Raw genomic sequence first — 14,684 nt, 5'->3', positions numbered from 1 at the left:
GAATTTTCTTGTGATGTTCTAGTTTTCTGAAGCCATTATTTACTCACATTAACCTAGAAACAAGGTTTATCTGTAAAATAATCAATGAGATCAATGGGGAAAATGTCATCTATCTTAGTATCACATGCCAAAATCCAGCTTAAACTCTTAGTACTATTCATTGAACCCCTCTCAATCTACCCTATCCAGACTGCTTCAGACTTACACCCACTGGTTGTCAAGCTTACTCATAGAGGAAAGTTCCCTCTCCTTTTTAAAAGTAGAATATCCATGCATATCATGGACCACACTAGAGTTTGGTGGTATATAATTTGATATTTTTCTAATATGTCTAAAGTAAACATTGTTCTTCCGTAAACAGTGTTTCAATCTTATGTAAGTAAGAATTAAAGAATTCAGTACTATACACAAGATCTCATGCTTGTATACAAATGCTTGTGCCAAAGCCCAGTGGTGTTCCATCAGCTATGATTTATATAGAGAGATGTATGCAGGGAATTTCAGGAAGAGACAAGAGTGCAGGGAGTGTCAGAAGTGTGGAGAGGAATTAAAAGGGAGAGGCTGAATAGACCATAATAAAACCAGAACTCTCATCACAATCTCTCCTGCCATCAGCTCAGAATGGTCAAGACCCGATCAAAGATTGGACTTTTCTATTTTTAATTACTACTTCCTACTCAGGTCCAACCAGAGAAAGCCAGCTAGTTCCCCAGCCAATCACAGAAGGTGTATCCTTTCTAGTTAGCCCATCTCCAGCTTCCCTAGGCCAACAGCTTTCAATGGGAGGGTACCCAAAGCCTTCCCTCTTTGAATCAGACACCCCTCTGCCTGCCTTTGAATCTCTGCCAAATGCAAGTGATGATGGCTGACTTCTGTGCTATAGCAATCTCTGAATACATAGTCCCTGCTTGTTCTCATTTGAGTGGTCTTCACTTATTTCCACAGAACACTTCACCTTATGAGTGGGAGAAAATGGCTCAGATGAAAATCCAGACCTGGGATCATTTGCTCTTGAGAGCAGCAGGATACCCCTCCCTACCCCACATGAATGAGCAGTGTTCTCTAAACAGCACCATTATATATATATCCTCTACACAATTACAAAGCTAGAAGATCCTTATTTTTCTTTTTTTGTATTTTCAGGAAACAACATACTGAAAAAGCAGATAATATTTTTAAAATATAGAGAGTTTTCACATGTCATGTATTTGCTCTTTGGAAGATGAAGAATGATTATGGTTGAGGTGTGACCAATCAAATCCTGTTAGAGCTCAAAATAATCCCAGTGATCCAGAGTGACTCCATAAATTCCAAATGCCCACTGCTGCCAAAAATGTAATCTTCCAGAAATACATTCTTAAGTGATCCCTAAAACTTTGCACAAGGTACATGAACTCTTTTTAAACTAATCAGAGTCATGCATCATGTTTCATGCACTGTAACTCTGAGCTCAGTTCACAAGCCAGCATACCTGGACCTAGAAATATACTGTGAGGGGGAAAATATCACATGATGACATTTCCTTAGCAACTAAAATGGGGACAAATTTTCATTTTAATGTGTTTGGGTCTGTATATGAATTTTCCCAGGCAAAGAAATCATTTGTGTTGAATGTTTTTGAAGAGTTTTTTTTAAAAAAAAAAAACAACTATTAAACAATCATTAATTGATTACTATGAGTCACTTCATCAGAATCATTATACATTAAAAACAGTGAACTTAAGGTAAATAGATAGGGCTTTAATATTGTAGGCAGATTCTTTATTGTCTGAACCACCAGGGAAGCCCTTAACAACAAAACAATTAGGCAAATGATACATCAGAGGTTCTTCCAGCCTTGTAAACTTGATGTGTGTCTCTCTCACAGAATTTGTAATACTTCAAGGCACATAATCATGTGTGTCTTCCTTTTTATGGTGGACGTTAATTTCCTTAAGAATAAAGACTGTGCCTTTTGAGTGCTTGAGTATCCTAGAACCTTGTTGCCAGACTAAACATAATGAGTATTTAATAAATGTGATATGAGTGAATGAATGAATGGAATTATCATTGTCTTCACTCTGCTCCCTTGGCACTGACTATAATTTCTGGCAGTAGCTATAAGGAGTGCCTGACAGGACATAATAGCTTGGCCATAGGATTTGGTAAAAGCTGAGTTCGCAATCTAGTGAATATGAGCCTTGAAACTTTCAGTTCAGTTCAGTTCAGTCGCTCAGTCGTGTCCAACTCTCCGCGACCCCATGAATCACAGCACGCCAGGCCTCCCTGTCCATCACCAACTCCCGGAGTACACTCAAACTCATGTCCACAGAGTCGGTGATGCCATCCAGCCATCTCATTCTCCATCGTCCCCTTCTCCTCCCGCCCCCAACCTTTCCCAGCATCAGAGTCTTTTCCAGTGAGTCAACTCGTCGCATGAGGTGGCCAAAGTATTGCAGTTTCAGCTTTAGCGTCAGTCCCTCCAATGAACATCCAGGATTGATCTCCTCTAGAATGTACTGGTTGGATCTCCTTGCAGTATAAGGGACTCTCAAGAGTCTTCTCCAACACCACAGTTCAAAAGCATCGATTCTTCGGCGATCAGCCTTCTTCACAGTCCAACTCTCACATCCATACATGACCAAGGGAAAAACCATTGCCTTGACTAGATGGACCTTGGTTGGCAAAGTAATGTCTCTGCTTTTTAATATACTATCAAGGTTGGTCATAACTTTCCTTCCAAGGAGCAAGCGTCTTTTAATTTCATGGCTGCAATCAGCATCTGCAGTGATTTTGGAGCCCAAAAAAACAAAGTCTGACACTGTTTCCACTGTTTTTCCATCTATTTCCCATGAAGTGATGGGACCAGATGCCATGATCTTTGTTTTCTGAATGTTGAGCTTCAAGCCAACCTTTTCACTCTCCTCTTTCACTTTCATCAAGAGGCTTTTGAGTTCCTCTTCACTTTCTGCCATAAGGGTAGTGTCATCTGCATATCTGAGGTTATTGATATTTCTCCCAGCAATCTTGATTCCAGCTTGTGCTTCTTCCAGCCCAGCGTTCCTCATGATGTACTCTGCGTATAAGTTAAATAAGCAAGTGAATAAATTACAAAGAGGTTGACTTTTGTCTCAAGTTTCTAGTTCATATAGTAAGAGTCAAACTTGTAATTGAGCAGGGCAGAGATGACACCAAATATATGTCACCAACAGGCACTAAAATTTTTCATTCCAACTCAAGATAGGTAAGAAATGCTACACTTTGGGATAATTAAGGAATTGGCTTAAATTCTGTGATAATTACATAGGAAAGATATGAAACAGTGACCATCTACATAGATTTTTTTGAAGAGCCCCAGAACAAAGACTGTACATACTTGGTTACTCAGTCATGTCTGATTCTTTGCAACTCCATGGACTATAGCCCACCAGGCTTCTCTGTCCATGGAATTTTCCAGGCGAGAATCCTGGAGTGGGTTACTATTTCCTTCTCCATAAAGACTGTACATACGAAGGCTACTAGTTGATACTCACACCTTGCTGATGGATTCACCTTCTTTAGAGAACATGCTGAGTGTTAAGTATGTGCACTCTGTGTATCAACAGATATTTGTAAAGTACCTGACTAAGGAGGCTGTGGGGTGATCCATGTACCAAGTAATAGTTGAACACTAATAGTAACTAGATATCATTAGCTTCTATGATTAATTTAGATCTGTGAAACAACAGAGCCATTCTCAATTTGGTTCTGCCATGACTTAGGGCCACCATGCACTGCTGCTGCTGCTGCTGCTGCTAAGTCGCTTCAGTCGTGTCTGACTCTGTGTGACCCCATAGACGGCAGCCCACCAGGCTCCCGCATCCCTGGGATTCTCCAGGCAAGAGCACTGGAGTGGGCTGCCATGGCCTTCTCCAACCATGCACTATTGAACCTCATTTTTCTCCTCCTTCTAAAATACAAGGGTAACGTGAGTTGGTGTCTAAAACCTTTTTCTTGCTCTATTAATTCTTTGATAACCAAAATTATAACTTTATAAAATCTTGCTTTTTGTATTTACTTTTCCTTAATGCTGAGCCAATATAAGACAGGCATCACATTCAACTCTAGACTGTCAGTTCAGTCGTTCAGTCGTGCCTGACTCTTTATGACCACATGGACTGCAGCACGCCAGGTCTCCCTGTCCATCACCAACTCCTGGAGTTCACTCACACTCGTGTCCCTTGAGTCGGTGATGACTTCCAACCATCTCATCCTCTTTTGTTCCCCGTCTCCTCCTGCCCTCAATCTTTCCCAGCATCAGGGTCATTTCAAATGAGTCAGCTCTTCGCATCATGTGGCCAAAGTATTGGAATTTTAGCTTCAAAATCAGTCCTTCCAATGAACACTGAGGACTGGTCTCCTTTAGGATGGACTGGTTGGATCTCTTTGCTGTCCAAGGGACTCTCAAGTGTCTTCTCCGACACCACAGTTCAAAAGCATCAATTCTTCGGTGCTCAGCTTTCTTTATAGTCCAACTCTCACATCCATTCATGACTACTGGAAAAACCATAGCCTTGACTAGACAGACCTTTGTTGGCAAAGTAATAATGTCTCTACTTTTTAATTTGCTATCTAGGTTGATCATAACTTTCCTTCCAAAGAGTAAGCGTCTTTTAATTTCATGCCTTTCATGCCATCTGCAGTGATTTTGGAGCCCCCCAAAAATAAAGTCTGTCACTGTTTCCCCGTCTATTTGCCATGAAGTGATGGGACCAGATGCCACGATCTTAGTTTTCTGAATGTTGAGCTTTAGCCAACTTTTTCACTCTTCTCTTTCACTTCCACCAAGAGGCTCTTTAATTCTTCTTCCCTTTCTGCCATAAGGGTGGTGTCATATTGTCCCTTAATGGAAACCAGAACAGTAACACTGTACAGAAAAAGTTTGTAATAGATTGTGGTTATTTACTGCTCATATACCAATAACATGGGGATGGTTATTCTTTAATGAGTTGAACTTTCCAGTATCAGTTTGATTTGGCTGTAGGATTAAAAACCTGATTTCCTCACTGTTATTTCAGATCTGATTGTTAATTATCTCTAAATAATAGAAGCATTTACATAGGAGTTATTATCTTCTCTAAATAATAGAAGTGTTCCAAACAGTTTATGTTGGCAAAATCTCACTTCATCAAAGACTTCTTTTATACTCTAGATATTTGCCTAAGAATTCCGTAAATTCAGATTTGTATAAAACATATGCCTCAAATACACAATGGTATCTGTTATCTGGAAGAATCTACCATAATGAATAAGTAAGACTGACCCAAAATTCTGACCACGGTATGAAAATAAGGAAAGCTTAGAGAAAGAATTGATGAGATGGAGCCCGGCTACTCCAGCTATACTGGACGCAGTCAGAGACACTCGCTTCTCGCTCACCACAACCAGAGTATTGAATTGTGAGCGATGTGACTGGAGGTCAGGACAGGCTGGGATAGCTGCAGAAAGGACTCTAAGAGGATTTAAAAGGACATGGGTCCTACTAGCTGCATCACAGAGTCCATGAAGAAGCCCACCTTTAAGCTTCTAGGAGTGAGCCAACAGAAGGTCAGCCCACGTGGACCAGCCCACCTGGCTCCCAGGCACTCTAGAGGTCCCCGGGCCTCAAACACACACACCCTGTCTTGAGCCAGCTCCCTGTGCCTGCTCCCAGTGGCGGCAGTGGCAGCGGGCTTTGTCAGATGGCCACGCAGAGGGTGAGCATAATCTGTAGGCCAGGGAGAAGCCAAAACTTGAGCCTTCACACCAACTTTAGGAAAATGAAAGAGAAGCTCTCAACACTCTACCTGATGTGTTTTAGGATCCAGAAAAGTCCTACTAGCTTAAGATTCCTTCCCATGAAGGAGCAAGGGGCATAGAGCAGATGTATCCATGGCAGGTCTATGATAGCCCCAGAATCCCGCAGGGCTGACAGAAGGTATCTGTCTCCCACATACAGCGAGTCAAAACCTGAGGAGGTAACCATTGTTAGAAATGCAAAGAGCCAACACAAAACTTGAAGGAATAGGAAAAACTAAGACAGTATATTTTTATGTGTTGAGCATTAGTTAAACAGTTTGTATTTTTGGGAAGTAGCATAAAGTTTCCTGTTTGGTGTGTGTGTGTGTGTGTGTTCACGTGCGTGATCAGTTGTGTCTGACTCTTTGCGACCCCATGGACTGTAGCCCTCCAGGCTCCTCTGTTCATGGCAATCTCCAGGTAAGAGTACTGGAGAGGGTTGCCATTTCCTCCTCCATGGCATCGCCCCAACCCAGGGATCGAATTTGTGTCTCCTGCATTGGCAGGTGGATTCTTTACCACCCCACCACCTGGGAAGCCCTTTCCTATTTAATATGTTCCTTCTATTCAAGACTTTGCTCTTTATGTAAGACAGTGGTTCTCACACATTAACAAGCTCAAGGGCTATGATAGTGGACTTCTGGTTCAGTTCTCTCAGAGACCAAAGCTGTGGTTTCTAACCCACTCTGCTTTCTTCTATTAATTGTCCTGATAGGTGTGTGTGTGTGCATAAAATATGCGTGTATATGTTTTGAGATAATAAAATACATGTAGAACACATGTATAGTAATCCCCTACAGAGGAGAATGTTGCTATTTTAAATTATGATTGAAGTGAATAATATTTGTTTTTTTTCAACACTCTATATGTCAAATGTTAAACTTTAAAAAGCATATTTACCAAAATCACAATTATTTTAAAGTATTAAAAAGTGATTTAGAATCACTTGGAAGCTTTGATGAAACACAGATTGCTGGGTCCCATCTAAGAATTTCATATTCATTAGGTCTGGGGTGGAGTTTGAGAACCCACAAGTCTGACAACTTCACAGACGGTGCTGCAGCTGCTCACGCCTGGGACCACTCTTTAAGAACCAGCGATCTAGGAAATGAGAAATCCAGATAGAGGACCAAATTCTTTTTCATTGAAGGGTGTCATAAAGAAATTCAGGGAAAATGCCAAAGCAAAACCGCTAGAAGTAGAACGCGTCTTCAAGATAGGACATTGCTCTTCTGTATTAAACATCTGCATCTATTAATATTAGGACTCTCTGCAGCCTGTTCACTACAACCAGTTGAAAGCTTGCTATTCTCTTTGTTTGCTTATATCCTGTGCTTTTCAAGCGATGGGATTAAGGCTATACATTATTGGTAGTCAACATGTTCAAATAAATAAATGAACAGTTTCTTATAATACTTTAAAATAATTATGATTTTGGTAAATATATTTTTTAAAGTTTAACATTTGATATGTAAGTGAGAAAAAACAAATATTATTTACTTCTATTCATAATTTAAAATAGCAACATTTTCCATTGTCGGGGAATAGTATACATGTGTTCTACATGAACTTGATTATCTCAAAACATATACACACATATTTTATACACACACACACACCTATCAGGACAATTAATAGAAGAAAGCAGAGTGTTTGGGTTAGAAACCACAGCTTTGGTCTCTGAGACAACTGAACCAAAAGTCTGTTATCACAGCCGTTTCTAGCTATGAAATGGTAAGCAAGTTATTTCACCTCTCTCAGCTTCCGTTTCTCCAACAGTAAAATGCAGACAATACCTTCCTCATAGAGGATCTTGTATGAAATAGATGAAGCAGTGTGTATAAAGTACTTAGCCAAGGTCTGAAATTTAGAAAGTATCTGTAAAATAATTGGCATTGTTATTATTCATAAACAATACCAACAGAAGGGATTCAGTAAATGTTCAGTAAGTGAATAGAAAATTCATCTTATCAGGACTTCAAAAAATATGATCAGTTCAGTTTGGTTCAGTCGCTCAGTCGTGTCCGACTCTTTGCGACCCCATGAATCACAGCAGGCCAGGGCTCCCTGTCCATCACCAACTCCTGGAGTTCACTCAAACTCATGTCCATCGAGTCAGTGATGCCATCCAGCCATCTCATTCAATGTCATCCCCGTCTCCTCCAACCCCCAATCCTTCCCAGCATCAGAGTCTTTTCCAGTGAGTCAACTCGTCGCATGAGGTGGCCAAAGTATTGGAGTTTCAGCTTTAGCACATTCAAATAAAATAGATGAAAGTGATTTACTCCCAAATATGAACCTGTATCGATAAGCTAAAAAATAAAGAACGTTTCTTGATGACATAAAAAGAGATATGATTTTTCATAACGTTCATTTTCTATATTTTAGTCTGTATTTATGTTTTGTGAGCATAGGTATTTAGTCATGCTTAATAAAATGTTTTTTCCATGTGACAGGACTCAGTTGACTAATTACCTACAAGCCATTTGAAATATAAAAGGGGTATTATTTTCTGCTTGAATTATCTTTCTGCTCATTTTATATGTTTGCAAAATGTATCATCTTGTTATCTGTGAGCATGTACATTTCAAGACTTGGTTTATTTGTTCTCTGGCTGTGCAGAAGCCAAAGTGCTAATGTGGTGGAACAAGTAGGTGAGACAATCACCCAAAACTATGAACAATCCAAATCCTGACTCACGTTTTCACAGTTGCGCTTATTTCACTACGTCATGCTTCCAAACAAACAGAGAAAAGCCTGACTGAGTTTTTAAAAGAGAGAAACTCCATAGGTGCCTTCATTAACAGCAGTAGTCTGTAACGACTGCGGGTCGCTCTCAGATAATAAGATTATATGGAATTATCACTGGAGTTAATATGTTTCTTATAACAAGTTTCAAAGGACTAGTAATTTCAGTTTCTGGCTTTCACCCCTTGGATTTTATTCTCCAACAAAATAAAAGAGTATAACATTTTGGAGTAGCAAAAAGAGAAATAAAAATTTTAATCTTTCCTTTCCCTTTCCTTTAATTTTTCATTTCCTTTCCTGTGTAATTTTTTCATGTGTAACATTAGACAGCTAGTGCCGCTAGGTACTGTACAGCTCCAATTCTGCTAGAAGCACAAACTGTCTCAACTACGGCTGTAAATTACTTGTGTGTCATTTGAACGGCACTGAATTACACGCTGAGCATCAAAACATGCAGCTGTTCAGTGAGGGCTTTTAGTTACTGGGAATTGCAAGTGCGTGAATAAGTATGTCATTTTTCAGACACGAGAGGTTAGAATGTAGATAAAATCCTTCACCTAAAAGAGTTGTACTGAGTGAACTGTTTGGGGAAAATCACCCTTGGAATGGAAGAGTCAGCCCTTCCAGTGGTCTCTGCTGGTAGCTACCTATGCCAGGATGCTCCCCAGGTCCAGCTTGTCCCATAATATCTCCCTTCTGAATTTAGAATCTGAGTATTCAGTGTGAGAACAGTAAGCATATTGGATGACATAAATTGAGGATTTGTTCTCAGGACAATAGTTAAGAATATGGGACCTTTTCCATGACAGTCTCATAATTCAAGTATTCTCAGCCTGTATTTGAGCAATGGTCAGCCCATATCACAGAATGGAACTTTGCATTATGCTCTTTTTTTTTCCTAAAGATCTTTTTATATGGACCATTGTTTTTAAAAGTCTTTATTAAGTTTGTTTCAATATTGCTTCTGTTCTATGTTTTGGATTTTTTGCCACGGGGCATGCAGGATCCTAGCTCCTAGACCAGGGATCCCCCTGCACCCCTTACATTGGAAGGCAAAGTCTTAGCCCTTGTACCACTAGGGAAGTCCCCCATTATATCTCTTAAAATTCATCTTCAATCCTCTCCGTTCTCTAAACCTGTTGAGATAATTTTGGTATCTGATGCATAAACTAGGGCACAGTCAGAGACTGAACTTTATAGCAACTCCCAGAGACTTCCCTCTAGGATATATTTATCCAAAGACGGAGGCTAACAGGAAACACTGTCGTTCATCCTAACTGCTATTCGTGTTGAAAACTCACCAGATACCCTGGGTGAACTGCCTCACTGAAGTTTGGGTTCAGTATATCTAGTTCTTTCTCTTTATTGCGACAACTGTGCCAGGAGAGGCAATGAGGTTTGTCCCATGACTTGATATTTATGGGCCCGTGTTGGCACTTAAAGAGCACTTCTTTTGCATTAAGCACTCTCTACGACCATTTACTCTGATATTTTCCCTGAAAACAATGCCAAGTTTGCTATTCTATAACTTGTACTGCTCACCTTTAAAAAACATTTAGCTATGCTGTCTGCAAGTTTCTTAATAAGGGGCTGAAATGTAATTTATCTCTATCAAGAGATTTTAATTCATTGTTCAAAGGACAAGGAAAAGAGAGGCAGAATGCCAGAGGAAGTGGAATTTGCTGAACGTTAGAAAGACAATTCTGTCTAAGGTTTGCTCTGGGGATAAAGATGATCCTTCAGAGATAGCTGACAGATACATTTGTTTCCAGTTCTAATCGTGTTTCCTATAGTCCTGCTTTCCCTGCTTGAATTCCTCGTACATTTTGCTATTGGTTTAAGCTTCAGACACAAGGTTTTTACATTATTGTTCCATTAAAATGTTTATAATACCTCCTAATAGTCTACTGTACTCAATGAAAGCACATCTACTTATTTTAAAGCTCTCTGGACTAGGAGTCAATCTTTAATACTAAATATCAATACTATTTCTTATTATTCCCTCCAGAAACCCCATCTGACTCAGGATACTGATTCTTACTGTCTCTCCCCACCTCAGCTCCAGGGACCCCCCATTATTATGTGTCTGGATTTGCTCCTGCTCTTTCCATCAATGAGAATCCTCTCTGTCATCTCTGGATTTATTAATACTCTCTCCATTCTTCAGATCCACCTCCTAATGGCATCTTCCTTGAAGTTTCACAAGCACTCTCCTCCTGAGATTTTTATGTACCAAGCATTTGTTGACAGCTTATTATTCAATCAATGCTTTTTAAATATACCACATATCTAATTATTTATATCAATAGTTCTTTAGTTATGAAGTGAAGGTAAAGTCGCTCAGTTGTGTCCAACTCTTTGCGACCCCATGGACTATGCAGTCCATGGAATTCTTCAGGCCAGAATACTGGAGTGGGTAGCCTTTCCCTTCTCCAGGAGATCTTCCCAACCCAGGGACTGAACCCAGGTCTCCCACATTGCAGGTGGACTCTTCACCATCTGAGCCACTAGGGAAAGCCAAGAATAATGGAGTGGGTGAGCCAATCCCTTCTTCAGTGGATCTTCCCAACCCAGGAATTGAACTGGGGCCTCCTGCATTGCAAGTGGATTCTTTACCAACTGAGCTACCAGGGGGGCTGTTTCTTTAGTTATACTTTCTTTAGTTCCTCTAGTTATACTTTCTTCAGTTATTCTTTTTAGTTTCTTTAGTTATAGCATCCTTTAATTTGTGTTTGTATATATCTTGTTTCATGATGTACTTTATTTTTTTAAACAATATTTAGTTGTTTATTTGGCTGCATTGGGCCTTCCTCAGCATGTGGGATCTTAGTACCCTGACCAAGGATCAAACCCAGATCTCCTGCATTGCAAAGCAGATTCTTAACTGGACCACCAGGGAAGTCCCCATGATGCACTTATCAACTAAGTGGTAAACAATTTGTAGGTAACCAATATGTTTTATATTTCTCTCCGACTCAGTAATACTTAGCTCAGCCCTGACTTTACCTTTATCATTAGGTTTATAGTAGGTATGCAATATATACTCAAATTTTAGGCCACTGGGTTTTTTAAATATTTCTAGGTATTCATGAACTTTTACAAAATTTCCCACTCTTCATATTTAACACTGATGAAACCCTAAGTCCAGAGTTCACCTAAAATCATGGGTTTGTTCAAGGGGAAAAATGGCTAATGCAACTCTTTAGATAACTGAAAGAAGCTAAAAGATAAGACAAATTTTGTGGGTGTTCATGTGTGAACATGATTATGAAATTTTCATTCAACTTCTGGGCAAATGGATATTTGTGGGTTTGAATAAATTTAATAACTAAGTCTGTCAGCATCAAAATCCCCTGAAAATCAACTAATTTTTGAATTAAAAAGTGTATTTATTAGCAATGGATTGCATGGGGGTGGTTAAAAATGAGGCATCTGTGAGTTCAGTTCAGTTGCTCAGTCATGTCCGACTCTTTGCTACTGCAGCATGCCAGGCTTCCCTGTCCATCACCAACTCCCAGACCATTGAGTCAGTGATGCCATCCAACCATCTCATCCTCTGTCCCCTTCTCCTTCTGCCTTCCGTCTTTCCCAGCATCAGGGTCTTTTCTAATGAGTCAGTTCTTTGCATCAGGTGGCCAAAGTATTGGAGCTTCAGCTTCACCATCAGCCCTTCCATACAATATTCAGGATTGATTTCCTCTAGTATTGATTGGTTTGATCTCCTTGCAGTCCAAGGGACTCTCAAGAGGCATCTATATTTAAATCTTAGTTAGCTAAAATTGCATCTTCTCATTTCTCCAGTTTGCCACTCATATTGAAATGTGGATGTGCTCCTGAAAAGGGTCAGCTAATAAAAGAAAGATATTATTCCCATAAAACTTCAAAGTAGCACACACATACTCTGCCACAAAAAGATTAAGCATACAAGACAGTCAAAAAGGAAATTGAGTTCTTCATCTTAATTCTGGCAAAAGAAACCTACTAATACTATATTAGACTAAACAACAATGAAGAGTTAGTTTTCTAAAAGAAATACCAAAGATACAGATAGTGTGCACATAGTTTTATAATTATAGGGCCACAATAATACAAAAGGCTTCTATGTCCAGGCACTGTTCTAAGGACTTTATGGATATGTCAGCAGTCATAAATCTACCTATTGCTATCTCTAGGTCTATTTCTTGAACAAAAAATGGATATATTAGAATGAAAACCTATTTTTACAAAATTGTGCCCCTGGTAGTTATGTCAATGTGTGCATTCCTATTTCCTTCACATTTTTATTCTATAGAACTTGTAAAACATACATTAAAAAGTCTTCTGAATATTGCTACTTCCTACTAAGCCCTCTCTGTGTTGGCCATTTGCAACTCCTTTGAAACTGTTCTCCTACAATCCTCTAGCTGAAGGAACCCCGACAATTTTATACTGAGTATTTATTTGTTTACAAGATTTATACTCATGGCAGCAAATACATTTCAGCTTAAGATGCACTTTAATGACTGCTGACAATACAATTAAAACTTCTCATCTAAGTTGGATCCCCAAAACCTTGACAAGAAAACCAATAAAAGTACTCTTGCATCTTACGTCCTATTTCTTTGGAGAATAAAAGAATTTGCTAATTAAGTCAATGAGAAACCATGGGCAAAATATTTTAATGGATCATCATCAAAAAGAACATAAAATCCTCTGTTCTTCCAAGTACCTATTGCTGTTTTTTTTTTTTTTTCTCTTTATTTTTAATCTTGCTGAAATCAGTAACTGGAGAATGGGCCTGGCCATTTTATGCAGGCTTCTGTTAGTCTCGACAAATGTGATACCCCTCACTGAAACTCAGAAACATAATTTACCCCAGATATTTTTTTAACAACTTTTAAAGCAGCATCCAGAGAAGGCAATGGCACCCCACTCCAGTACTCTTGCCTGGAAAATCCCATGGATGGAGGAGCCTGGAAGGCTGCAGTCCATGGGGTCTCTGAGGGTCGGACACGACTGAGAGACTTCACTTTCACTTTTCACTTTCCTGCATTGGAGAAGGAAATGGCAACCCACTCCAGTGTTCTTGCCTGGAGAATCCCAGGGACAGGGGAGCCTGGTGGGCTGCCATCAGTGGGATCGCACAGAGTCAGACACGACTGGAGTGACTTAGCAGCAGCAGCAGCACAGCAGCATCAAAGAACTATATGCTTAAAAAAATGTTCATTGAGTTACCCTTTCACTTCGTCCACCCCCTCACTTGTCAATACCATCTTTATCTGCTTAAATTTAGGGGAAAATAATGATACTCACCTGGTGGCTCACACCCTCTCCTTCCTCACCTCTTACTTGCTTCCTTGTGCTTGTTCCACAAACCCTGAGAGCTGGTCAGGTCAACTTCTTTGTACATTCTTCAGACTCTGATACCAGTAAGAATCACATCTTCCTGGGTTCTTTTAATAATATCAGAGCAGGCTTCCCTTTTATCCTTACCTCCCTACCATCTAGTCTTCAAATAAGAGCCAGAGTGACCATTTTAATGTATACATTAAATTACCAAATTCCCTTCACCAAACCCTTCATTGTAGGGTGCAAAATCCTATGATGGCTCTCCATTTCTCTCAGAGAGAGATGCTGAATGTATAAAAGGACAATAGAAAGACCATAGATGACAGTAGAACTCTGACCTAAAACCTCTGTAGCAATTGCCCAGGGAGCACAAACCCCAGATGCTTCAGTAATCCATCCAGGAAGCCACACCACAACCTCTGGAGCAATTGGATCAGAGTAGTCAGGACATGGTCCTGGACTGAGAATTTCTTTCTTTCTCACCCACCTGCTTCTAACTCAGGACCAACCATATATGGCATATGTGCATAAATTATATATGTCACCTGACATTATTTATGTCTACATTCTCTACAAGATGATGGTCATGAGGAGGCATTTTTGTCTGTCTTGGCTACCATCATACCCCGTGGATGGAAAAAGGTTTCTTGGGTTATCTGAATATGCCTTTTCTTAGGTACCTTTTACAATTAAGTTGAACAACACAGTTTTGAGCTGCATGGGTCCATTTACATGTGGATTTTTTTCAATAGTAAATACTGCAGGGCCACATAGTCTGTACCGAGTTGAATCCATGGATGCAAAACCGCAGA

This window comes from Moschus berezovskii, chromosome 26 (genome assembly GCF_049115385.1).
Source record: "Moschus berezovskii isolate FMDL1 chromosome 26, NW_MosBer_1.0, whole genome shotgun sequence".
Taxonomy (NCBI): Eukaryota; Metazoa; Chordata; class Mammalia; order Artiodactyla; family Moschidae; genus Moschus; species Moschus berezovskii.
The sequence above is the reverse complement of the archived record's forward strand: the minus strand, read 5'-3'. Positions refer to the sequence as shown.